At 41.9% G+C, this 26,186-nt stretch overlaps 1 long non-coding RNA gene across 1 annotated transcript in view; it reads right to left on the reverse strand.

Annotated features, from left to right (window-relative positions):
- LOC105508197 overlaps positions 1-25,906 on the reverse strand; it is a 532,547-nt gene extending 506,641 nt beyond the window's left edge. The window contains exon 1 of the long non-coding RNA XR_001001219.1: positions 25,836-25,906. This is a non-coding gene — a long non-coding RNA (uncharacterized LOC105508197). The remainder of the gene's footprint in view (positions 1-25,835) is intronic.
- Between the last annotated feature and the right edge of the window lie 280 nt (positions 25,907-26,186).

A 26,186-nucleotide genomic window follows, 5' to 3' on the forward strand; every position in this document is an offset into this window, starting at 1 on the left:
TCTCCTGAATACAGCAAACTGATGGGTCTTGACTCTTTATCCAATTTGCCAGTCTGTGTCTTTTAATTGGACCATTTAGTCCATTTACATTTAAGGTTACTATTGTTATGTGTGAACTTTATCCTATCATTATGATATTAGCTGGTTATTTTGCTCGCTAGTTGATGCAGTTTCTTCCTAGCATTGATGGACTTTACATTTTGACATGCTTTTGCAATGGCTGCTACCGGTTGTTCTTTTCCATGTTCAGGGCTTCCTTCAGGAGCTCTTGTAGGGCAGACCTGGTGGTGACAAAATCTCTAAGCATTTGCTTGTCTGTAAAGGATTTTATTTCTCCTTCACTTATGAAACTTTATTTGGCTATATATGAAATTCTTGGTTGAAAATTCCTTTCTTTAAGAATGTTGAATATTAGCCCCCACTCTCTTCTGGCTTGGAGAGTTTCTGCTGAGAGATCTGCTGTTAGTCTGATGGGCTTCCCCTTGTGTGTAACCCGACTTTTCTCTCTGGCTGCCCTTAACATTTTTTCCTTCATTTCAACTTTGGTAAATCTGACAATTATGTGTCTTAGAGTTGCTCTTCTTCAGGAGTATCTTTATGGCATTCTCTGTATTGCCTGAATTTTAATGTTGGCCTGCCTTACTAGGTTGGGGAAGTTCTCCTGGATGATATCCTGCAGAGTGTTTTCCAACTTGGTTCCATTTTCCCCGTCACTTTCAGGCACACCAATCAGATGTAGATTTGGTCTTTTCACATAATCCCATATTTCTTGGAGGCTTTATTCATTTCTTTTCACTCTTTTTTCTCTAAACTTCTCTTCTCGCTTCATTTCATTCATTTGATCTTCAATCGCTGATACTCTTTCTTCCAGATGATCGAGTCGGTTACTGAAGTTTGTGCATTTGTCATGTAGTTCTCGTGTTATGGTTTTCATCTCTATCAGTTCTTTTAAGGATTTCTCTACATTGGTTAATCTAGTTAGCCATTCGTCAAATCTTTTTTCAAGGTTTTTAGTTTCTTTGTGCTGGTTACGTAGTTCCTCCTTTACCTCTGAGAAGTTTGATCGACTGAAGCCTTCTTCTCTGAACTCATCAAAGTCATTCGCCGTCCAGCTTTGTTCCATTGCTGGCGATGAGCTGCGTTCCTTTGGAGGGGGAGATGCGCTCTGATTTTTTGATTTTCCAGCTTTTCTGCACTGCTTTTTCCCCATCTTTGTGGTTTTATCTGCCTTTGGTCTTTGATGATGGTGACATACTGATGGGGTTTTGTTGTGAGTGTCCTTTCTTTTTGTTAGTTTTCCTTCTAACAATCAGGACCCTCAGCTGTAGGTGTGTTGGAGTTTGCTTGAGGTCCACTCCAGACCCTGTTTGCCTATGTATCAGCAGCAGAGGCTGCAGAAGATAGAATATTGCTGCACAGTGAGTGCTGCTGTCTAATTCTTGCTCTGGAAGCTTCGTCTCAGGGGTGTACCCTGCCATGTGAGGTGTCGGTCTGCACCTAGTGGGGGATGTCTCCCAGTTAGGTTACTCAGGGGTCAGGAACCCACTTGAGCAGGCAGTCTGTCCGTTCTCAGATCTCAACCTCCATGCTGGGAAATCCACTGCTCTCCTCAAAGCTGTCAGACTGGGGCATTTACCTCTGCCAAGGTTTCTGCTGCTTTTTGTTTAGCTATGACCTGTCCCCAGAGGAGACGTCTACAGAGGCAGGCAGGCCGGCCTCCTTGAGCTGTGGTGGGCTCCACCCAATTCAAGCTTCCCGGCGTCTTTGTTTACCTACTTAAGCCTCAGCAATGGCAGGCGCCCCTCCCCCAGCCTCGCTGTCGCCTTGCAGTTAGATCTCAGACTGCTGTACTAACAATGAGGGAGGCTCCGTGGGCGTGGGACCCTCTGGGCCAGGTGTGGGATATAATCTCTTGGTATGCTGTCTGCTAAGAACCCTGGTAAAGGGCAGTATTAGGGTGGGAGTTACCCGATTTTCCAGGTGTTGTGTGTCTCAATTTCCTTTGGCTAGGAAAAGGAATTCCCTTCTCCCTTGCGCTTCCCAGGTGAGGCGATGCCTCGCCCTGCTTCAGCTCTCGCTGGTCTGGCTGCACCCGTGGACCAGCGCCAACTGTCTGACACGACCCAGTGAGATGAACCCGGTACCTCAGTTGAAAATGCAGAAATCACCCGTCTTCTTTGTCGCTCACACTGGGAGCTGGAGGCTGGAGCTGTTCCTATTCAGCCATCTTGGGCATCCTGTCTCAGATATTGATTTCTAAATGCCACTCTTCACTATAAGAAACCAAGGCTCCTTGGAGAAATGGTTGATTCCAAGACTAACACAGGGAAAACATAAGATGAGCCTTGAACATATTGTTCTGTGGAGCAAATAAGAAAGTGCTCAAAGAATGATAGGGACATGTAAAAAGGACATAGAAGCCAGCTTGTAAGGTTTCCTACTGGCAAAGTCTGGGAGGACAATTTGAGCATCAAAATAAATAATGATAGTAATGGACTAAGAACCATTGAATAAAATCCAGGAGTCCACACTCATATAAATGAAAAAATAAACAGAGACAAAAGAAAGATCTTCCTTACAGTACAACGTCAACCACCAAATACAGAAAGAGTGACAGAACTACAAAATCACCATTTGGCAACATGATAGTAGTGACTAATTGAGGCAGGAAACATCAATGTATTTGAAAACTAGTGGATAAAAGTGGTGTGAGGAATGAGTTTTACAGAATCTCAAAGTATCTGTCTACAAAATTCTTATGAATTGTAAAGGGGAAAGAGGGAAGAACGTCATAGTGATAGAAGCTGGCAGACACCATCTCCAGGAAGTTATCAATGCTAACACTGCCAGTGATGGAGCGGATCAACATCATGTGCCACAGTATAAGATATGACATCAACAACACATTCACTTCTGTGATATTCCAGCCAAAACTAAAAAACTTGAGGCCTAGTCAAAAAGACACATTGGACAAAGTCAAGTTGAATAATGTATTACAAAACGGCCTGTAATCTTTAACAATGTCAAAATCATGAAAGCCATGGAAAGACTGAGGAACTCTTCCAAACTGAAGGAGACCACAGAGACATGATAACTAAAAGCAACATATAACTTTGACCTGGATCCTTCTGTTATAAAGAACATTATTGGGACATTGCCAAAACTTGAATGAAGTCTCTGGATGAAGAATATATGGGAGTTCTTCGTACTATTCTTGCGACTTTCCTGTAAGTTCAAAATAGTCTCAAAATATAAAATGTTTCATTAAACCCTTCTTATCTGATAAATATCAACAGATTTTTCAAAAATCAAAAATAAAGTCAAAAGGTAAATGACAAACTGAATGTTTCAGAACAAGCGGAGACTGACATTAGGAAGAAACACAAATGCTCCTGATGACATTACTTGGGATAAACCCTTTGCAAAGGAATACTGCATAGGATTAACTATGACTCCAACTCAATATGGCTGTAGTTGTTGCCCCAAACTTAAAGTGGAATGTCTTCAGGGAAACCACAAAGATCGAGGCAGGAGGCAGACGAATGCCTAGGCAGATAAGGGAGGGTCCCCAAAGAACCTCTGGCCCACCCAGGTCATTGTGCACAGGGGGTTTACCTAACCATGCCCATGGTGAAAAATTCCATCCCTTAATGCATGCACAGTAAGGGAAATAAATCAATGTAGAGTGGCTCAGACTAAGGGCCTGCATGCACACTGGAAAAATGGGGTGGAACCACCAGAAATTCGGGCCTTATGCAGGGAAGGAGCCTGGCCTCTTCAGCTCGTGTCTGGTGGCCTGGTACTCAATTTGTGAGGTGGAAACCTGTGAGCAGGACCCCAGCTCTTTGCTGAGAGCTTTCCTTTCGCTTAATAAATTCCATCCTCCTCACCCTTCAATGTGTCCACGTGCCTAATTTTTCCTGGTCATGAGACAAGAACCCAGATTTTATTGAACTAAGGAGCAAAAACTCCTGCATCAATAGGACCCTAAAAATATGCCACTGTATTCAGAATCACTTTTGAAAGTCATGGAAACCAGTCTTATCAATTCTCTATCATATTACAAACAGAGACACATCATAATTTATACCTCAGGGCACTAATGTTATGGGATAATTATGGATGTAATTTTAAAGGGGGAAAGGGAAAGAAGTGAGATTTATACAGGTAAAGTTTGTGGAAGCATAGGGGTACAGGACTCAGTTCACATGCCTCTCTGCCTTTGCTTGGCCCTCTCTTTTCCCATACCATCAGCCATCAGGGCCTCCTCTCCACAATGCCACAGGCTGTCTCGGCCTTCCCCAGGGCAAGGACAAGGCCCTAACAAAGTTACCAACACATCCTCTGCAGAGGCACAACAGAAGATTCAATGTCCAGATCTAACCCAAGGGCCCAAGGCCATGTTGCAGAGCATGGAATCTGTCTAACCCAGCAGCTGCCCAAAGACACCAGGTAACACAATGCTTAAGTGCAGTGGCATTAACACTCCATGGTTAAACTCTGAACAAGATAATTCCAAAGCATGGTGGTTCCATACAGTGTGTCTAGAAGACATAGCCCTTGCTTGGTCATGAGGAGCTCCTCCTTATGAAATTGCAACCAAATGGGTACTACACTATCTAGCACTTGCTTTTCCTCTTTCTCTATTTCACATCCCTCTGGCCTCACTCTTGCTGCCCTAGGATTATAACTCCCAATAAATCTTTAGACTGTAAATTCAGTTCAGATTCCATTTTCTAGGAAACCATGTAAAGATCACACTTTTTAAGTTAACCCATTTTCTTTAAAAGACTTTTATGAGCCTTTAACATGCTGACATTCATTGTGAGTCTCCAAAATGGCATACTTTGTGCTACAACCAATTATACTTTAACATAGAACCTTTTTCTGGAGAACATCTTGCAGAAATACTGCTCCATACAACAAAAATTTAAAGAAACCCAACGCTGTAGATTTCCATTACAAAAATCATTATTATATGAATTTAAATATTCTACCAATTTAACCTTGTCTTCCAAAACATACAGTTGATAAATGAAATACATAAATAAAACCATTATTCTTGAATCTATGTTTTAAAATCAATGATATAAAATGGGGACTCTCTAGAGAGTCAGAGGATGTGAAAACACTTCATAAATTGCAATTATGGTTGGGCGTGGTGGCTCACCCCTGTAATCCCAGCACTTTGGGAGGCCGAGGCGGGCAGATCACCTGAAGGCAGGAGTTCCAGACCAGCCTGAACAACATGGAGAAACCCCGTCTCTACTAAAAATACAAAATTAGCCATGGTGGCACATGCCTGTAATCCCAGTTACTTGGGAGGCTGAGGCAGGAGAATCGCTTGAACCCGGGAGGCAGAGGTTGTGGTGAGCCAAGATCATGCCATTGCACCCCAGCCTGGGCAACAAGAGCAAAACTCAGTCTCAAAAAAGAAATGCAATTACATAATGTATTTATTATAATAGTTAACACAAAAATTCTTACTACGTGCCAGACAGAAGTCTAAGCCTTTACATACCAACCTAGGTAGACATTATCATCAATCTCATCATGTAGATGAGGAAAATGAGACATACAGAGGTTTGTAACGTGCCCAAGATGATACAGCTAGGGAATAGCCAGTCCAGGATTTGAACCCAACACCTGCATTCTTAACCACTGCATTGTCATTGCTACATGATAATTAGTTCATATACTGCACTTTCCCCCAACGAAGACACAAAACATGATAGGATTTTTTGGTTTCCACCCAGCTCAATAGGGAATAAATACATCAGACTGTTGAAAGAATCCCAAAGCTTTGTCTTCCTTTGATACCCCAGATCTTTACTACCCATCTCCTTAACTAATTCTGCCAACACAGCAAACTGGTACCAAATAGGAGCATCCTGTTTGGTAGGATTTGCCATGATAGCTGTGCCTCTCTAGGTCACTGCCTGTCACATGGCTTCCTGTAGCCAGAGACTCTCTTCTATCAGCTGGGATCTACTCATAAATCTCACATGCCTCCATGTGTCTACCAGATGTGCAGGTAAGAGTAGAGGCCAGGGGAAGGAACAGTGAGGAAAAGGAGCAGAAATGGAGAAAAGGAGGGGGTTCATTAAATCCAGCAGAAAGTAGAACAAAAATCCCAGGTAGAAGAGAATAAAGATTAGGAAGAGATCAGGTACATCTCCAAGGAGGTAGGTATGTGATTGAAGGTAATCAGGGGAAGCAGGTGTTAGAAGGAAGGACAGAACAGAAGGGGCTGGTGGTCAGGCTCTCAGAAAATTAGGTGCCTCTTCTTTGTACTAGTCTTCTAGAGCTACCATAAAAAAATACCACAGACAGTGGCTTAAACAACAAATTAATTTTCTTACAATTCTGGGGGCTAGAAGTCCAAAATCAAGGTGTTCCTGGTTTCTCCTGAGTCCTGAGGTCTCTCTCTTTGGCTTACAGATTTTCAGTTTTTCACTCTGTCCTCACGTGGCCTTTTCTCTGTGCTCTGCATACCTGGTGTCTCCTCCTCTTCTGAGGACAGCAGCCCTAATGGACTAGGACCTCATCCCTGATGGCCTCATTTAACCTTAATTACTTCCTTAAAGGCCCTATCTCCAAATATAGTCACACTGGGGGTTAGGGCTTCAACATATGAATTTTATGAAGACACAATTCAGTCCTTAAAAGCCTCTTAAAAGCATCCGGTGTTTTGGTCCTACAAGAATCATAAGTATACAGCAGGAAAATAAACCAAGGTACAGCGTGGAGTCTCTGTTCAATTATTTCTTCCTGTCATTTATTTTTTTTTTTTTAACAATCGTGTAACTTATCTGTAATGTAAGAATGCTACAAAGATGGGTAGGAACTGAAAAACTCACTAAGTAAAAATGTTCCCAAAAAACTTGTGGAGAAGGGACTTCCTATCAGCCTCATCACCCCCTTTTTACAGCTGTCTGTACAATTCTAAAATTAAATTGATAAATTATACAACATAAATACACAATTTCAGAAAACTGATCTACCAACTATAGTATAAAGGATAAATAAAAGTAATTTATAATAAAATGATTTGTATGTTAATATGTAGATGCTTATGCAGGACTCCAGTAGAAAACAATGAAATAGTCTAATGCATGTATTCACTCACAATGAATGCTCGTATTTGAGTAAAGTTTAGAAGAGATTCTGTGTGCACACAGAAAAACGAAAGAAGTGGGGTGCTGATGGGTACTAAAATGTCTTATGATATATGTCAACCTACGGCAACTTCAGGTCTGGAAACAGTAAGAAAAATGGAAGGCCCTAGCTCAAAGATCAAGGCATTTGAGAAGTAACTGGGAAACAAGGTGATTTTTGCAGTGTGGGGCAATCCTACACATTACAGAATATTGAGCACCCTTGCATTCTGACCACTACATGTTAGCAGTTTTCAATAGTAATGCTCCCACAGATTTCCAAAATGCCCCCAGTGAGATCCACTAACCTGAAAGTATTTGCCCAGAAACAAGCTACCCTCTTGACTTTTGGTGTATATCCACTTGGACCATCATAAGTACTGGGTTCACTAGCAAGAGTTTAGAATTTTTTTTTTTTTTTTTTTTTTTGGTGGGGGTGGGGGGAGGAGCCGATATGACTAAGTCAATACAAACTGAAAAGATGGTTATCATACATTAATTATCATATAATCATTTATAAAGCTGAAATGCTCAGGTAAATAGTCCCATTCTTTTACTAAATCATAAAAGATAAACTTTGCCAAAAAAAAATTCAGGTTTACATATTCTGCTTCAAATCAATAGGTAACTGCAAGTCTTCTCTATCATTAGACATCTTGCAATTCAAACCCTTTATGTTAGATTTTGAGAAGTTCCAAATATTAGAACCACAATTCTCATGTGGGGGAAATCTTAGAATGAAAAAGGAAACAAATGTATTGAGTCACTATTATGCAGTGGCCTCTAACTAGTTTGCTTTACATATATTATCTCATTTAATCCTTATTATAACTGTATAATGTGGGCAATATTATCTTTGACATCTTACCAGTGAAGAATCTGAGACTCCGTAATGTTAAGTAACTTGTCCTGGCCAAACAGCCAATTCCTGGCAGAGCCAAGTTCCAGGTTCCCACTCAGGTCAGACTCCAAAGCCAATGTTAACATCAACCATTGCCACCAAGAAATCAAAGAAAAAAAGAGGCTGATTTTTTTTATGTCCAATCCACATGTCATCTCTAGACTTGTATTTCACACACATCATCCTTATAACCCAGAGAGAGGGAGATACTGTCATTGCCACATTATAGATAAGCAAACAAGCCCAGAGAGGCATTTAATTAGAATCACATAGAACAGATGTGCCTAAGATGAGATTTGAAAAACATATCATGTGCTTTTTTTTTTTTTTGAGACGGAGTCTCACTCTATCTTCCAGGCTGGAATGCAGTGGTGTGATCTTGGCTCACTGCAACCTCTGCCTCCCAGGTTCAAGCAATTCTCTGCCTCAGCCTCCCAAGTAGCTAGGATTACAGGCATCCGCCACCATGCCTGGCTAATTTTTGTATTTTCAGTAGAGACAGGGTTTCACCATCTTGGCCAGGCTGGTCTTGAATTCCTGACCTCATGATCCACCCGTCTCAGCCTCCCAAAATGCTCATGTGCTTTTTACTACATCTTTGTATTAGCCAGCATTCTTCCAGAGAAATGGAAGCAATAGGAGATAGATATATAAAAGTGGAGATTTATTATCAGAATTGGCTCACACAATTATGGAGGTGAAGTCCCATATGTCATCTGCAAGCTGGAGAGCCAGGAAATCAGTGGTGTAATTCATCTGAGTTCAAAGCCTAAGAACCAGGGAAGCTAATGATATAATTCACAGGTCAAGTCCAAAGGCCTGAGAACCAGCAGCAGAGGGAGTGGGGAACTGGTGTTGGCTACAGGGGTAAGCCCTGGAGTCCAGAGGCCTGACAACCAGGAGCTCCAATGTTCAAGGGCAGGAGAAGATAGATGTCCTGGCTCTAGAAAAGAGTAACCTGCCCATTCTCCACCTTTCTGTTCTATTCAAGCACTCAATGAATTGGATGATACCTGCCCACACTGGGGAGAATGGATCTTCTTTACTCAGTCCGCAGATTCAAATGCTAATCTCTTCTAGAAACACCCTCACAGGCATACCCAGAAATAATGTTTTATCAGCTATCTGGGCATCCTTTTACCCAGTCAAGTTGACACCTTAACCATCACAGTTGTCGTCTTTCATGAAAGGAGAACCATCACATCCATGTTCAACAACTAACTAGAAAAAGTTATCAGGCCTTTGCCTGAACCTACAAGAAAGTTGAGAACAAAGAGCTACAGTTGTTGCTTAGAAAATGTTTAGATCATCTAAGAAGACAAAACCATTTTACTGTTCTCAAATAAAAAGATCTGTTTGCCCAAGACTTATCATTTAAACAGAGTTTTTGGCTCAGTGGTCTACAGTCATTTGGTTCACCTTTGAGTAATATCCTGATGTCAAACGGTAAGGAACAGGGTAAGATTTTCACAAACGGTGCACGGAAGGTTTGAGTCATATTGTTGCCTTTGTCCGAATCTGGATGATCTTGACTTTCCTGCAGTTTCCTTTAGCCTTTTTGTAGTGTGGAGAATCTGATTCTTGGTGAGTTTCTGATTATTAAGTTGTTTGGTGTTTTTTACACCCCTGTGACCCACAGTCTCTGTGCAGGCTATATGGCTGATAACAAATAGTATGTCCCTTGTTGCATAATTTCCTATCCAAAGTCATGCCAGGAAGACAAGACATGAAAGTTAGACTGGAAGTCTTCTACCCTGCTGATAAAAATGTAAATAGGTACAACCGGCTTGGGAAAATGTTTGCCTGGCAATGCCTACTAAAGCCAAACACGTGTATGCCTGTGACACAGTCTTTCTTCTCTTGGGAATATCTCAAACAAAAATGAGTGGTTTCAAACACTAAAAGACTTGTATAGGAATGTCACTAGCAGCTTTATTGTAGAAGGCCAATACTGGACACAACCAAAATGTTCATCATCCATAGACTATAACATGGCAATAAAGAAAAAACTACCGATAAATATTACAGATACAATGTGCTTCCCTATCATGTCAGTAGCCTGCTCAAGATGCTACAGGAGCCTCAGGTTGTCTTTCCTATGAGATATAAATGTGCCTTCACTGTCCCAGTCCCAAGAAATCAAATTCTTCTCTTGCTTCACCCCATGGAGACCCCTCCCTTGCAGCCAGGGAACTATCTCCTATGTTAGTCTTACTCATTTTCATTATTTGGAGTCAAGTAACCCTAAATTCTACTATCACCTCTAATATTCTTTGCATAACCCTAGTCTTAGGTTCCTCCTCTCAAATAAAGCAAAAAATTCCTACCACACTGTAAATTAATAAAGAAGATTTAATTTTTAAAGATACTGGTAAAGCACTAGCACAGTGTCAGGCACATATGACTGCTCAACAATAGTTAGTGTTCTTACCTACCTGGCTTTTCCATTCACATCTCTTCTCAGCCATCTTCCAGCCTGGAATTACCACTTCCCACCAACAACTCCATAAACTTCCCTCTAAGAAACATGCCCTGACAAAACCAATCCTGTCTCCACTTTGATTTCCACATAATTTGCATTATCTATAGTCTAAACTAACTACAAACATGCACGCTTTATCTGTAAATACTTCCTTTATTACATCCTTCATTCAGGACCCATCCCGGAACCCAGAAATGTACACACAATGAATTCTCAATCACATGTGGGCAATTTTAATTGTTAGGTATGGGAAGAACTGATGAAAATGCTGCATGATGGTAACAACTACCTGTTAGGTTGACTTAAAAAGAAGGATTTAGACATGTTAATAAACGATCTACACTTCGGTAACTATTAGTCATGCTTGCCCAAGCAACTCAAGAGTAAGGAAAATATCCACTTTACTAAATTACAAGACTAAAGAACTATTAGGATAATTATCCCATAACAAATGCCAGAAATAAGTGGTTATATTGACTTAATTTTATAGACACTTTCCAAAGTATATATTCTAGCCTTACCAAAAAAAAAGGTATTACCATTGCTCAGATTTTACTAATCCATGAGCCCCTGGGAAGAAAGCCCTAGGTTTATCCTATAATGGCAGCTGGCCACTTTTTCTGTGGACATAAAAGAAATTCAATTTCTCCGGACACTTTTTTCCTCTGCTACCAGTGAGCTCCAGGGACTGGTAAACTCCTAAAGGAAAACCATAAAAAAATTTTTAAAAAAAACATAATCCAGAGAAAACAAAATCCAGCTAGTTAAACTATCACCAATAAGAAACATAAACAGGAACCATTTTCAGTTGCTTGGAATCAAAAGCTCAATTTTTAAAAAGCTTCAAAACAAGAGTTTACTGTTTCCCGGACATCTGCAGTTGAAAAAACACAAAAACAGTTCTGGAAAGTGCTGTGGTTTACTTCATGCTGAGTGATTCCCAGGTGCAGAGGGGAATACTGGGGCAGAACAAAAAATGAAATCAGCATGAAGCAAAAGTTTTTCAGAGCCACATTTATATGCACCTTTCTCTAGCCTGGTTGGTGACTCTTCAGGTATAAATGTGGCATGGGGTGGATTGTTTGAGAACATCCTTATCCTGGGGGCAATTTAATGTAGATTTCCCTCTGCCAGGCTCCACACAGACTTCTAACTTGGGGATCCTTGAAGAAGGATCCCCTGGCTTAATATAATTTGTCATTGTCCTCATGTCTGGAACAGCAGGCAGATTCAAAACCTTTAAGATGGGGAGTGCCACAGCTTTAGAAGCAGAACTGCCAACCAGCTGTGTATGCGCCTCAGACTGTGGAACAAGCAATAAAAAGAAAAAAGCAAGAAGAAAATTGCCAACTTCTTGCAACATGGAGCCAGAACTGTCAGAGCCAAGCTGGTCATTTTTCCACCCAGCCAGCCCCAAGGTTGGCATCTGACATCAGTGTGGAGAATGACATCAGAGAGTCTCCAGTCACCTGCCTGCCTGACAGTCTTGCTCAAGAAATGCCATGAAAGCCAGCAAAGATGCAAGGAGGAAAGGGGCTGAAAGGGGGACTGGTGTCAGTCAAAGTTCCCTTGCTTTTTGTTGAACAGACTACTATTTTGACCAACGATGTAGAGCTAGTTTTGCAGAACAAGATGAAAGAACAAAGGATTTTTATTTTGGAGCTCAGAAGAAAACAGTAAGACTAGCAAATTTGGTTTAGGTTCCTGATTTGCAAGCAAGGAAAACTGACCTCAGCCAGTGTTATGGACTGTAAGTTTGCGTCCTCCCCCAGAATAAGTTCATATATGTTGAAGCCCTAACCCCACAGTGTGGACTATATTCTGAGTAAGGAAGTAATTAAGGTTAAATGAGTTCATAAGGATGGGACCCTGATCCAACAGGATTAGTGTCCTTATAAGAAGAGACACCGGAGAGCTTGCCCCCTCGTGCATGCTCTGTCCTTTCTCCTCTCTTCCCACATACATGTACAGAGGTTTCCTTTGGCCATGAGAGGCCAAAGTGTCCATCTGCAAAGCTGGGAAGAGAGCCCTCACAATAAACCATAACACAAACTTACAGCCTACAGCCCCTGCTGGAACATTGATCTTGGACTTTCAGCCTCCAGAACTGTGGGGAAATTAATTTCTGTTGTTTCAGCCTTGCAGTCTGTGGCAGCCTGAACAGACTAATCCAGATGGCTAACGCCAGCCAAGTGAAATGAGGGGCTTGAGAAACTGACCAGAAGCTGCAGAGCCAGCCTGAAAGCAGGCAGAATCCAAGCCAGCTCCAGAGAATCAGGAATCAAGAACTAAGCACTGGTCAGGGCACCACCACCGAACTATAGGAATTCCAACTGTTTCTCTCATTTTTCTATCACTCACTCAAAAGTCAAAGTCCCAGGAAGATATGTCTGATTTCTAACTTTGGTGATATGCCATACCAACCCCCTACCCCAGGCTATGCCAGGATAGAGAGAGAAACAATCTTGTCCTTTTCAGTTCCACAGCTAACTGACATAGGGAATGTCCCAAGACATCACAGCGAGCAAAGCCTTGCCTCAAAAGGAAATCCAGATGTTTCTAGGAAGGACGAATGGATCCTAGGTAGTATAAACATTTCAAATGTCCTTACACTAATATCATTACAAATTCCATCATTCTCCTGGTATACATTCTGTGTGTACCTAGGGTAGATTTCTGTGGCTATAGATTCAGGAACAGTGAATCCCAGAGGGGCACCTGCCCACAGGCAGAATGACAGGTCTGGACTTTCCCTCTGAGATCCAGAACTACACAGCATCTGTCCGTGTAGCTAACTTCCTGATGTCAGGACTACCTACATAGTACTTGGCAGTCCTTGATCAAAATGTTGATAAAAAGAAACGTCACTGACTACTCTATCCTGTCATTCATGCACCAGTTCCATCACATCTAAATACCTTCTGATTGTCCAATTGTGTTTGTTGAACAGCTGTTGTGTGTCATGCTTTTTGCAAGGAGTTTTATCCGTGCTGGCTTATTATTTCTTTAAAATAGCCCATGAAGTCAAAAAGGTCAACATGGAGGAAGAAAGAAGGTAATAAAATAGTAGCAGTCGAATTCCTATCCTCTGTGACCTTGGAAAACAGCAAAAACTACAAATTACATAAACACAAAATAACCAGAGGGTAAATAAGCGACCTATGAACAAGTAGGAAATTGGTATAAACTAATTGTACCAGTACCAATAAAGGTGGAAAATACCTGGTTTAAGGTCTTGAATCTGCCACTTGACCTCAGACAAGTAATGACTTTTCTGGGGCTCAATTTCCTCAACTGTTCAGTAAGGTGTGTATTAAATAACCTATATGGGGACTTGCAGCTCAGAGAGGATGTCATTCAAAGCCTCCTAATGAGTTGAGTAAACAGAGTGGTGTGGAATTAGGGAAGGTTTCTTGAAAGGGGAGACATTTTCAACTTCTTCTCTGCCCACCTAGAGGCCAAGTCCAGTGATTGCAGTTCAGCTCAGGCCTTACCCTACTTGACTCCTCTGTTGCCTCTGCACTGCTGACTGGTCTACCTTGCTTCACATTTCCTCCTCCTCCATGTCCCTGCAGCTCTCTTCTCCCAGTTCTCTTCTTGCTCCCTGGACTCCCCTCTTCCAGTTCCTGTTCCTCAATGTACCCTCAATGCCAATGATCCTGATGTTGTCCTTGGCTTTTCTCTTATTCTTCCACATATTCTGACAATTTCATCCATACCTGCAGCTTCAAATACCAATTGCACAGAGCCTTATCTGTCTCTTTAATGGAGATACACTCCCCAAATTCTGGATTCGTTTATCAACCACCTACTGGATAACATGTTCCCAAAGGCCTTGACTGCACAGGTTCAAAACTGAACTCAGAATATCCCCATCCACAACCTTGCCCTTGCCCTGGTTCCATGAATGATGCCACAATCTACCGAGGCACCTGGAAGTCATCAGACCTCCCTTACATCACTGGTCATTAGGTCCTATCATTCCACCTCCAACATGTCTCACAAGTCCTACCCCTCCTTTTCATCCCCACTGTAACATCTCAGAATAAAGCCTCAGCATCCATCTCTCCTGATCACCCTGCCTCCCCATTCCAATCACATCAGGGTAGTCTTTCTAACACTTAGTCATGACCCCCTCCCCACCAGCTCAATATCCTTCATATGTCAAACACTGATGGGATAAAATTCGAACTCCTTTACATGGCAAATTAGATCTCTGTACCTGCCCCCACCAGAGCTTGCATTGCCCTGAACTGTGTTGTAGCTGCTTGACCGTGTCTATCTCATTGTCATATGCCCACCGCTTAGCACAATGCCTGAACGTAGGGGCTCAAGAAATTACTAATAAATGAATTGGCAAATATGTAAAATACTTAAATTTCCTCACAAAATTTATCCCTTTATACACTATTTCATTTTTATTGATAAAATGATATCAGTAAAGATATATTCAATTTCATTTTCTTACAGTTTTAAATCAGTAAGTGCACATCAAAGTCAGAGGTTCCGAATCTTGGGTGCACATTAGAATCACCTGCAGAGATTTTAAGCTGGCTTCCATCCAGACCAATGGAGTCAAAATTCAGCCTTTGTATTTACTGTGGCCATTTGAGTGATTTCATTGGAAAAAGAAAATAGAGCTAACATTAAAGAGATTCACATCATGCTTGATGCAGAAGATTTTATACATGGTATCTTATTTACTCTTTAAAAGAACCCAGGAAGCAAGACTCTCTATTTATTGCGCACTTGAAACTCAAAGAGATTAATGTACTTGAATGGGGTCACCCAACGCGTATGTGGTGGGTCTAGGATTCTACCAAAGCTACTTCCAAAGAACATGTGCTTTCTTCCACCTGATAAGCCTCCATGCAGGTAGCGAAAAACGTGTCAGAGGAGGGAGAGAGGGAAAGAAGAATAGCACTTGCAGACACTGGATTTGAATGTGGGGATGACCCACAGCTTCAACACCACACAGTCGCCTTGAGTCCAGTGTGGCAAGAGTGAACCATCCACAGGCATACTGGCTTGAAGTCTTACATAAACGTGACCATTTGGCAAACACCTAAGTAATCACTGTTCCAGGCAAGAACTATAGATGCTAAAATGAGAGAATGAATGGGAAAAGGGAGATTTATATAGTCTCAAAGTATCCACCACAGGATATTCATTTAAAGAGAAAGTAGTAACTTTATAGTGGAGAAGTCTGGCAGACCTTACCTTAACTGAGTGAGCAAAGTTTCATTTGAATAATAAAACAAATTGAGATTATGCACCTCCTGACATAACATGCTGAGAAAGCCGTAGCATCTTGTCCATAGCCTGCTTGCCAAAGATGCACAACTTTAAGTATGAGGAAACATCAGATAAACCCAAATTAGAAGAAAATCTACCAAATAATTTCAAAAATGGTAAAAGAGACCACAGAACTGTTCCATATTAAAGAAAACTAAGAAAACATAGCTAAATGCAATGTGTAGTCCTAAATTATATGCTGACCAAAAAAAGGTCATTAGTAAGATGTTTGTGAAATCTGGATAAAGTGTGTAGATTAAGTAGTATTATAGTAATATTAATTTCCTGTTTTTTAGTATATTGTGCTTATACAATAAGTCAATAGTTTGAGAATTTGGATGAAGGGTATGTGGAACTTCAAACTATTTTTGCAACCATTTTGAAAAATTTCAGACATAAAATTTAAAAGTTTTTAAAAATTAAAAAGTGAAAATGTGTGACGAAGTTATGAGACTGGATTTCATCCATGAATCTGAAAACAATTCTAAAAGGAGTACCAAATTATTTTGAGTGTTATGCATGGCATTTGCCTCTCAAGATACTTTTTAATGAGACAGGGTTATTTTGCACGCATAAAATGTCACACTTGTTACATTACCAGTCTCATTTCATTAAAATTCTATACTTAAACCCCTATAGAATGTTTCTCACCATCCACTTCACCAGATGTCATTTGACACGTAAGAATCGTAGTGACTCCCACAGCTCACAAGGCCATCAACAGCAGAGACGGAACTGGAAGCAGGTGTCTGCCCCAGCTTCAGGGCTCCTTCCACACTGAGCTACACTGCCTCGCAAATCTTCTAAAGTTCACCCAAGACCCACAGCCCAAGGAGTGAGAGAAACTGAAGAGGCTGAAGTCGAGGGAAAAGCATGATAGACTCCATATCTATGAATTATCGTACTGCAAGGTTCATAAACATCTCTGTCTCAAGTTAACATTATAAAGTATATTCATTAAATATTTTACCTTTTGGGTTGGGGGGTTAAAGCTAATCTGTCTTTTCTCCCAAGACCTTTAATAATAGTAGTAAGAATAGTTAACATTTGTTGAGCAATTACTATTGCCAGTTATTGTTCCAAGTTCTAATATGTTAGATCATTTAATCCCAGAAAAAACCCTGTGTTGTAGATGTATTATTCCAGTTTTACAGATGAGGAAACTAAGGTACTGAGAGTGTGAGCAAGTTGCCTACAATCATATAGTTGAGGGATGAAGAAATTGGTCCAGGATCTTTTCTAGCATTTCCAGTATGCTTTTGCGTCTCCTACAGGCACTCTCAAAGTTCTCTATTTGCTTCCAAAGTCCACATCCCCTTCTTAACACTACCTTCCATCACCACAGCCTCCTTTCAGATCTTTAGGGGAACTTGTTTCAAATAGTGACAGATAGATCATCATTTTGTCAAATACATTAATAGTGTTCATTCTGCCTAAAAGACCACATCTGAGAAAATGAGAGGCAAGGACGAGATAAAAAGAAAAGGGTCTGGTCCCTACTCTTAAGGTGTTCAAAATCTTAAGGAACACCTTTAAAATTTAACTTGAACTGTTTCACTACCCTAAAAAAGGCAGTGACTCTCCTCTCTGTTCACAGGGATTTAATGGGGTACACAATTTGTCCTACATCAGCCACTGCTGGATACCAATTCTACACTTGCCAATGATCAGGATGCATAATGAGAGAGTGATCTGGTCAAAAATAATTGATTGAGTTATTCAAAATGGTCCAGATTGTAAGAAACTAAACTTCTCAAATGAGATATAGTTAATTGTATAAGTCATCTGACTATGTCTCTTCAACAAAAGTATTTTCTTCTTGTCACACAGAGATATTATTGACTACAGGGTAGTAACAATGGGAGTGAAGAGATTCATGGGGAGCCTACCCCACAATCAGCAGCAGCAAGCTCTTTCTGGGGTTGGCAAACCAGCCAACAGCCTCTGAGGAAATCAGGCCCTTGCCCTTGGCCTTGTCAGTTCTCGACTCTTCAGTTCAGAGGCTGATTGGCCAATCTAGGACCTTTTGGGGCAGGTTCATCTTCTGTATTCTGTTACATGTTATTTTCCTGTGCAAACTCATTTCAATCGAGTCTTCAGAGATTCCCCATACTACGGTGAAGCATTTCTTGGGCAGGATGGCTTCTCACAGATGGCAGCACAGAAAGCAGATTTTGAATTCTTTTTTGAAGGTACACAAAACTTTCCAGATATTTGCAGAAAACAAGAGAATCTCAGCATTTCTTATAATCCCACACAGCGTTAAACGTTGAGTAAGACAAAAGATTTGGGCCATCAGGCTTTGCTACTGCTGTCTTTAAAAAGTCAGGAAAACTTGAAGTTTAGGGCATAAATCCTTTTGTCTGCTACACACAGATATTGTACTTCCCATTTTCTCTTCTGATTTACATTAAAATTCAGATAGAAATTCTGAGATAGTAAACCTCCTAAGAATGGGGGGCAGGGTGGTAATGCTAGTATAATATTAAGAATCATGAGCCCATATACCAATTTTATTATTATATAGTATATTTGTTGACATTTCATAAGTTTGAAAAAAGGTTAGTTAGCTTATCAATGCTGGAAATCTTTCTTAACTTAGATATAGGGAATAATTTGCTATGATGTGCGGTGGGAAATGAGGCCACTCAGGCGCTTTTAGATGTGACTCATAAATCAGAATAGCTTTTCTGATTCCTCTGTTATCTTTTGATGGGCCAGGGCTACAGGGCTACAAGCATTCACTACAGGAGTTTTTTGTTGTGGTTTTTTTTTTTTTTTTTTTTTGGAGATGGAATCTCCCTCTGTCACCAGGCTGGAGTGCAGTGGCACGATCTCAGCTCACTGCAACCTCCACCTCCCAAGTTCAAGCAATACTCCTGCCTCAGCCTCCTGAGTAGCTGGGACTAGAGGCATGCGCCACTACGCCCTGCTAATTTTTGTATTTTTAGTAGAGACGAGGTTTCACAATGTTGGCCAGGATGGTCTCGATCGCTTGACCTTGTGATCCGCCTCCCAAAGTGCTGGGATTACAGGCGTGGGCACTGTGCCCAGCCTTCACTACACAGTCAAAATCTCTACTAAACTCCTCTTCCTGCCACAGCCAAATCTCCTCCAGACACAGCGGACTCACAGAAAATGTTCCTGAGAGGTGAATGCTACCAAAATCACAGGCTAATGTTGATGGTTCACTCTATCTACAACGTAACAAAGACGCAGCGTGCGCGCACGCACACACATTCCTCCTCTGGAAGATGGAGATTGAAATATGCTTCCAGCAGGCTATTTAACCACACCATGTTTAGAATCTTTTTAACCTGTCTGAAGTCGAGAAGAAGTTATTACTGAAAAAAATCAATATCTAAATACGTTCATATTTTCAAAATCAACTAAATTTTAGGTACTTTTTAGTCTCTCTTCTTCCCATGAATGGTCTCTTTCCGCCTTGGACACCCTTTCACATTCAAGAATCAGCTCATATAGGAATAGAAAACCAAATACCGCATTCTCTCACTTACATAAGTGGGAGCTAAATGATGAGAACACATGGATGCATAGAAGGGAACACAACACACTGGGGTCTACTGGATGGCAGAGCGTAGGAGGAGGGAGAGGATCAGGAAAATTAGGCTTAAAACCTGGGTGATGAAATAATGTAAACAACAAACTCCATGACACACGTTTACCTATGTAACAGACCTGCACATCCTGCACTTGTACCCCTGAACTTAAAAGTTTAAAAAGAGATTATACAACAGGAAAACATGTTACAAAGAAACATTTTTTGAAAAAGTTGTATTTTCTCTAAAATGTACTCTTCCTCTCTCAAAAAAAAAAAAAAAAAATCCATTCACCAACAATACTTGCTGATCAAGCCAAGAATCTGAAAGTCAGGAGAGTATCTTCCCTCCTTCATTTCCCAAGTTCTTACCATTTTTTTCAGGGGAGGGGGGCCTTCCTTTCCTCCCATCCCCTCACCCAGACCTACTGTTCATGCTACTAATCCTCTGGTCTTTTCCCTTCTTGGCAGAGTCAATCTAATTTTCATAATTTATGTAGAAGCTGGTAGACGGTAGATCACAAAAGGACCCTAGATCCCTGTGAATCATGGTAACCAGTCATTATTACAATCTTGTCACAGACATGAACAGAAAACCTTCCAGCTGGTGTGTTTCTTTTCACATAATCTTCCACAGATCCTTACAGCTTCTCAGAGTTAATTCAGAGATTTTACAGAATACTATCTGCAAAGAAATAAAGAAGAAACTAAGACACCATTCTATATCATACCTCATTTTTTATCTGGGGCTTTTATTAGAGTTCCTCCTAAATTTCATCTGGTTTAAAAAAATAACATCAGTTTAAGAAAATGTCTGAAAACAACTTATACTCCAGCTTTCCAGTTTTACACATGAAGAAACTGAGGCCCAGAGAAGACAAAGAAACAGGATGAAAAGTCAGGAAGTTCTTGAGCATCTACACAGCAAGGCTGTGGTACAAGCAAATGTTTATAAAGATTATAACCGGTCTTGTATCGGAGCTGAGGTCAAAGATTCATAGACTTTTACAATCTTGGGTTGGTGGGTAAAGACCTCTGGGGTCCCTCTGAATACACCCTCTCCATGGCAGCCCCCAAGAAGCAGCCTAATACTGAGCTGACTGCTGTGGGATATCTTAGTATACTCCCCAGAGCTCTAGTTTCCTCTATAAGGTTGTCCAACAAATCCTCCTCTGTAGCAGGGAACAGCTAAAACTAGCCCAGATGTATATCCATGGACAATGGAATATTTTACAGCAATAAAAAAGAATAAGAAAACACTGTAGTACTAAAATAGAATTATCTCCAAGAGATAGTCGTATTACAAACATAAAGCTAAGATGATGCGTAATTTGTAGAAGGCATAAAATATCTCTAGAAAGCTGTGGGGAGCAGAAATTAGTGCCTGGTAGGAAGGGGTGGGAGACTTATAAACTTCTTTGTGTCTTCTGATTTGAATCACATGAATGTATTCCCTGATTGAAAAATAACTTTGTTTTAAATTAAAATGCCCCAATTTCAAAACCTGTCTTGGGTTTTTGTTTCTGTATCTGTGACTCTTAAAATCTAAGACTTGTTTTCTATTTTCCATGGGTACCTCAATTTCCCTTCCTTGACAAAAAGAACTGTTTGTCCCTTCTTCATTTGATTTTGTAATAAACTTGCTGCTGGCTTTAAGTTCAATTGCCCGACATGCAATAAAGCTTCCAAGTATCCAATAAAGTCAGCATAAAAGATAGCTTCTTCCTGACATTTAAAAACACTCAGCTTTCATGTCTCTGGCTCTCCCGCATCCCCAGTCTAAGGTTGCCAGATCCTTCTTTCGGTGCCCTGTCCACATATATCATAGTCACACAACGGTCATGTCTGAGACATTTTTCCGGGGACATTAGGGTCCAGTACTTCACAAACACCTAGTTAGAACGGATCCCCTATCCTTCAAGCTAAAACTTCCTTCTTTAGCTGATCACATCTCAAGAACAACTGAGATCTTACATTTATGAGTAATCAATTTCTCAGCAAGCATTACTGTAGCTAAAATAGGTGTATTATATTCCATACTTCATGTTCCAATAACTTTTCATGAATGGGACGTGCAGGAGGGCTGGGAATCTCACCCTGCAGTGCCCCCTACTGGTCATTTTAAGAAGTGGCTAAGAGGGAAGGAGAGGAAGGGCCCTGCCTTTCTACACGGTGCTGTGGGAATAATTTACATGGGAAGGTTTTGTTTTATTTCCACATACCTTTCAAATTGGGTATCATTTTGGTCCATATGCCATCCCGGTTACAAGCTTACAGAGAATGTCTGAGTCATGTTGGTGACAACCCAGTGTCAACAGAAGGGAGAGGCACTTCCACCTCCAGAGAAAGAATAGGACCCTCTAGGGAGGGACGCAGAGAACCTTGAATCTCCGAAGCACTCCCCCGCCTCACCCCGGTCCTACACAGGGTGGCCACAACTGTACATAGTGTGAGTTTCATCTGTCAGAAACTATGTTGAACTTCTGTTGGATTTTTTTCCCTCTCATGAATTTTCCATCTCTTTCAACACACAGATAATCATGGGAGAGTTAACTGCCTTGGTTATGCACTTGTTTTAATGAGATTTCCTAGAAGCAGATTAGTTTTGTCTGACAACTAGTGTAAAACAACTTTGTTTGCGGTTAGATGGGACTAAAAGAGTTAAGACTTTTATTAAGGAGTTTGGGGCACGGACAAGGGAGGCCCAAAGGCCTCCAGGTATCCAGGGGAAGCAGAAGGATCCCGAAGGAAGTACCTGCAGTCCTAGCCATGAGAACACTTAACCTTATCTTGGTGAGGCAGGATGTTCAAATGGGACTCTTCCCATCTTAACATTTTGGCCACGCCCCAAAGCCGAGACAACAGATATCAAGGCCTTCTCTTCAGGATTTGGAAGGAAGTGACTGAAAACATTGTTCTTCCAATGGGAGCCCATCACACACCTCCTGACAATATTAAAGAAATATTAGAATTCATCAGGAAGACAGAAGTTAGGAGGTAGTTGGGATTTTCTCTGAAGAGAGTTATGGGTGTCCAGGAGTCCCCATGGACAAGGAGAAGGTGGTGCTTCCCCCTCCTTATGCCAAGACGGCTCTTCAAGAGGACAACTTGGAGAGTTTGCTGTTTGTTCCCTGGAGATTGTGGACTAACACTTGACTTGTCCCTCTAGTGTTGAAGATGAGAAGCTGGCTGGAATGGCTACCTGGTAGTAAAGCGGCAGAATGAAGGGAACAGCCAGCCTTTCCAGCGTTGACTGGGAAACAGACATTCACAGAGTTCTCGCTGGGCAACTGGAAACCCCATGGAAGAGAACCAGACTCTGGTTACCATAAATGGATCCCCTGGAGGGATAAGGTGACCCCAACGGAGAGACAGACTGCCAGGAGCCAGGGGCTGAGGGGAGTCACAGATGTCCAACTGCAGGAGTAACTGCCCACATTAAGGGAATTGCAGGTAGAAAACGGCCAAGACCAGCATCCCTGAAAACTCAATGCAAACTCCCTCTGCCCACCAAGAGTAAGCACTAACACTGCATCATCCAATCCATCCAGCCGCCTCAATGCCAGGTTACTGCTGTCATGCCAAGCAGGACCTTCCCAGCCCCTTCACCTTCCCTTTCACCTCCACCTCCATCCAGGGCAGCAGAGTGAGTGGTGCAGAAGTAGAACAAGTTAGGGAAAGAGGCCCCAGCCATGCCTTTCCCCAGTTCCACACAGGCTTCAGCCCAGAGAGCCTGCACTGAGGAAAAGGAAAAGCTTGGCTTCACCCAAACTTTGCAACCACTGTGATTATTCATTTATTTATCATTAAAAGAAAAAGAGAAACCTAGGCTCAGGTCCCAGAATACCACTGCAGCTTGGGAACGATGCTGGAATACATGTTGTGTATGCCTACAGGTGGATCAAAAAACAAAAGAAACTCCTGAGACCCCATGAGACATCCAATTTAATCTTCTATTCTAGGAAATAGGACTTTGGAAGCATAATGACTAATCTTTAAATGGCACTCTACAAACAACTCTACAAACTACTAATGTATACAAACATTAGTAGTACATTTAATTCCCATAATAATCCCCATTTCAAAGACGAGAGAAATCAAGGTTCAGAGAACTAACTTGCCCCAGGATCAAGCACACTAGAGAGGGAATTTGAACCTATTTGACCTCAGGCTACTGACTCTGAAAACCACACGTAAAACTCAGTCTGTAGCTTTTCTGGGAAATTTCTGAAAATTTCAATGGATAAAAAGTGTTTATGCTCACCCCTCCCCCCACCAAAATTCATGTATTGAAATCCTCAACCCCAAGGTGATGGTATTGAAAGGTGATTAGGTCCCTTATAATGGGATTATTGCCTTTATAAAAGAGTCCCAAGTGAGATCCCTTGTCCCTCCTGCCATGTGGAGTTACAGTAAGACCACCTACCTATGAACCAGGAAATGGGCCCCCGCCAGACACCAAATCTGCCATTGCATTGGTCTTGGCCTTCTCAGTTTCCTGAGAAATTTGTTGTTTCTAAGCCACCCAGTCTATAGTAGTTTGTTACAGCAGCCTGAATAAACTAAGACACAAAGAATCTCATGTCTTCTTTCCTAGCTACTAATTCATAAATGTAACCTACTAGTTAACTATTAGATGCCTAACCCACCAGCCAATAAATACCCCTTTAAAACTAGCCTAAAAATATTGATTTTCTTGTGCTTTCTTGAATACCCTAAAACACATTTTTCCTTGAGAAGTGGTCAGTTTCAACTATCTAAAGAGAATTAGAAGATCCCTTTTGCCTTATCAAGCTCTGGACCTCTAATCCTGCCCATCCAGTCTCTCGATAATTTCTCTGCATAGGCATATGTGACGTCCTGTGTGCCGCCTTTGTCCATGACCCATAACCCACAGTAGGCTGTGGTGGTTCCTCAAAGCTGAGACAGGGTACTTTCCTTCTAACAGATCCCAGCACGTGCTCCCTTAACATGTCTGTTTTACTAATTTTACATTATATACAATTTTTCATTTCATTTGGTCTAAAATAAAGCTTTCAGTTTTTCTCAAATAGCATGGCAGGTTTCATTAAATCAGATTATTGCCCAGTTCCCCCTTCACTTTCATCAAAAGGAAACACAGGAAGATAGAAGCAGAAGAAAAGTGGAAACAGTCCAAGGCAGTAATATAGAAAAGTGAAAAATATAAAGTAAGTTTAACTCTCCCCCTCCTCCTGGAGAGTCAAGGTCCCAGAGACAGAACAACAGCTTTTCTCTTTGCACCTCACACGTTCCAAGAGAGACTACACTTCCTGGCAGCCCTTTCCATTCCCATTTCAAGGCAACGGCTGTAGACACAGCATTTCTATCTTAGTTATACCAACCTTTGGAGTTCTGAGCAGAGCACTAAAGACTTACAATGCATTTAAGGCCAATGTCGCTTGGGGACCAGGATAGAGAACCCAGAAACATGTTTGGAACTTTAAAAATGCTGGGTAGGGTGGGAGGCCTAGGAAGTGGGGATGCAGGATTCACGCAGTTGCCTCCATCCCCACCCTCCCACCACTAGCCCTAGATAAGCAAACAAGGGTTCCGGTCCTGGCTTGGCCTGGGACCTAGGAATAGCTCTCGCCCGAGGTAAGCCTAAGAAGGGCTAGAGTTTGGGATGGTGGGTTTGTCTGCTTCATAGGAGTCCTCAAACCCAGGCCCAGGCATTTTCCTCCTGTCAGCCCCCAACAGCAAACCCCAAACTAGCTGACTTCCTAGTGCATGGTAAGCACACCTGAGAGCAATAGCAAGCATACTCTGAGAATGACCTCGTATGGCAGGCGCACCTGAATGTATTCCGATAGTGAATCTGAGTCACCAACTCAGAGATTCATTCCTTGTCTATAAGGAACATCTGAGCCCTCAGGCCGTCCCGTGGAACACTGGCTCTATGGGGGATGGAGGCCCTGAGTTTGGGGTTGGGGAGTATGGTACATGAAAGCTGCCAGGTGGAGATCATTAAGGAGAGGGTGTTAAACGAAAATGCTGTATAAACTGCATGCCGTTTGCAAGCGTTTGTGGTTTTCCTGCCCAGCCCGCTGCCACTGGACCATGTGTACGGTGGTTACATTGTCCAGCCCACCACCGCTGGATTGTTTCTATAGGTAAGGTGGTTCTCCTTCCAGCTCACCACCACTGGACTCTCTTCCCTGTAAGTCAGTCCCAATAAAATCCCCAAGTCGCATTTGCTAGCTCTAGGTCTCTTCTTTGACCTCTTGAACTTGGTGCCTTCTCTATGGAGGTTAATAGGGGTTCAGTACAACACCTAGGCCTCCAGCACAGCTCCCCATCCCACCCCCCACCTCTTCTCCCCCATCAGATCCTGATTGTTTCCCTCAGCCTCAGAGGTCTGAACCCTGGCCCCATCCTCTAAGAGCCCAACTCCTGCCCATTGATATGTGAAGGTCTTCTTACCTCTCCTGCAGTTCCCGTTGTTCTCCCACAGATCCTTCTGTGGTCCCTCCGTCGGCAGCTTCTTCCACTGCCTCAGAGGAAGACGTTACCCTCCAAACTTTGGCCCTTTAGAATTTCATCCTCGTAGCCCCGCCTGTCCTCACCTAGGCTGCACTGATAAAGGTGCTGAGTCAAGCCCCCACGGCCCACCAAGGCAAGCTCTCAGGGCACCCCATCTCCCCAGTTGGTCCGAAACCATTCCCTCTCACTCTTGTCTTGCTTACTATAAATCATGCTTCTGTTTGTCTTCAGCCTCTCCAGATTAAAGACTTACCCATGCTCTCCTGGCACTGGAACCTCAGCTTTTCCCCA

The sequence above is a fragment of the Colobus angolensis genome, unplaced genomic scaffold (assembly GCF_000951035.1).
Source record: "Colobus angolensis palliatus isolate OR3802 unplaced genomic scaffold, Cang.pa_1.0 Scaffold16, whole genome shotgun sequence".
Lineage (NCBI taxonomy): Eukaryota > Metazoa > Chordata > Mammalia > Primates > Cercopithecidae > Colobus > Colobus angolensis.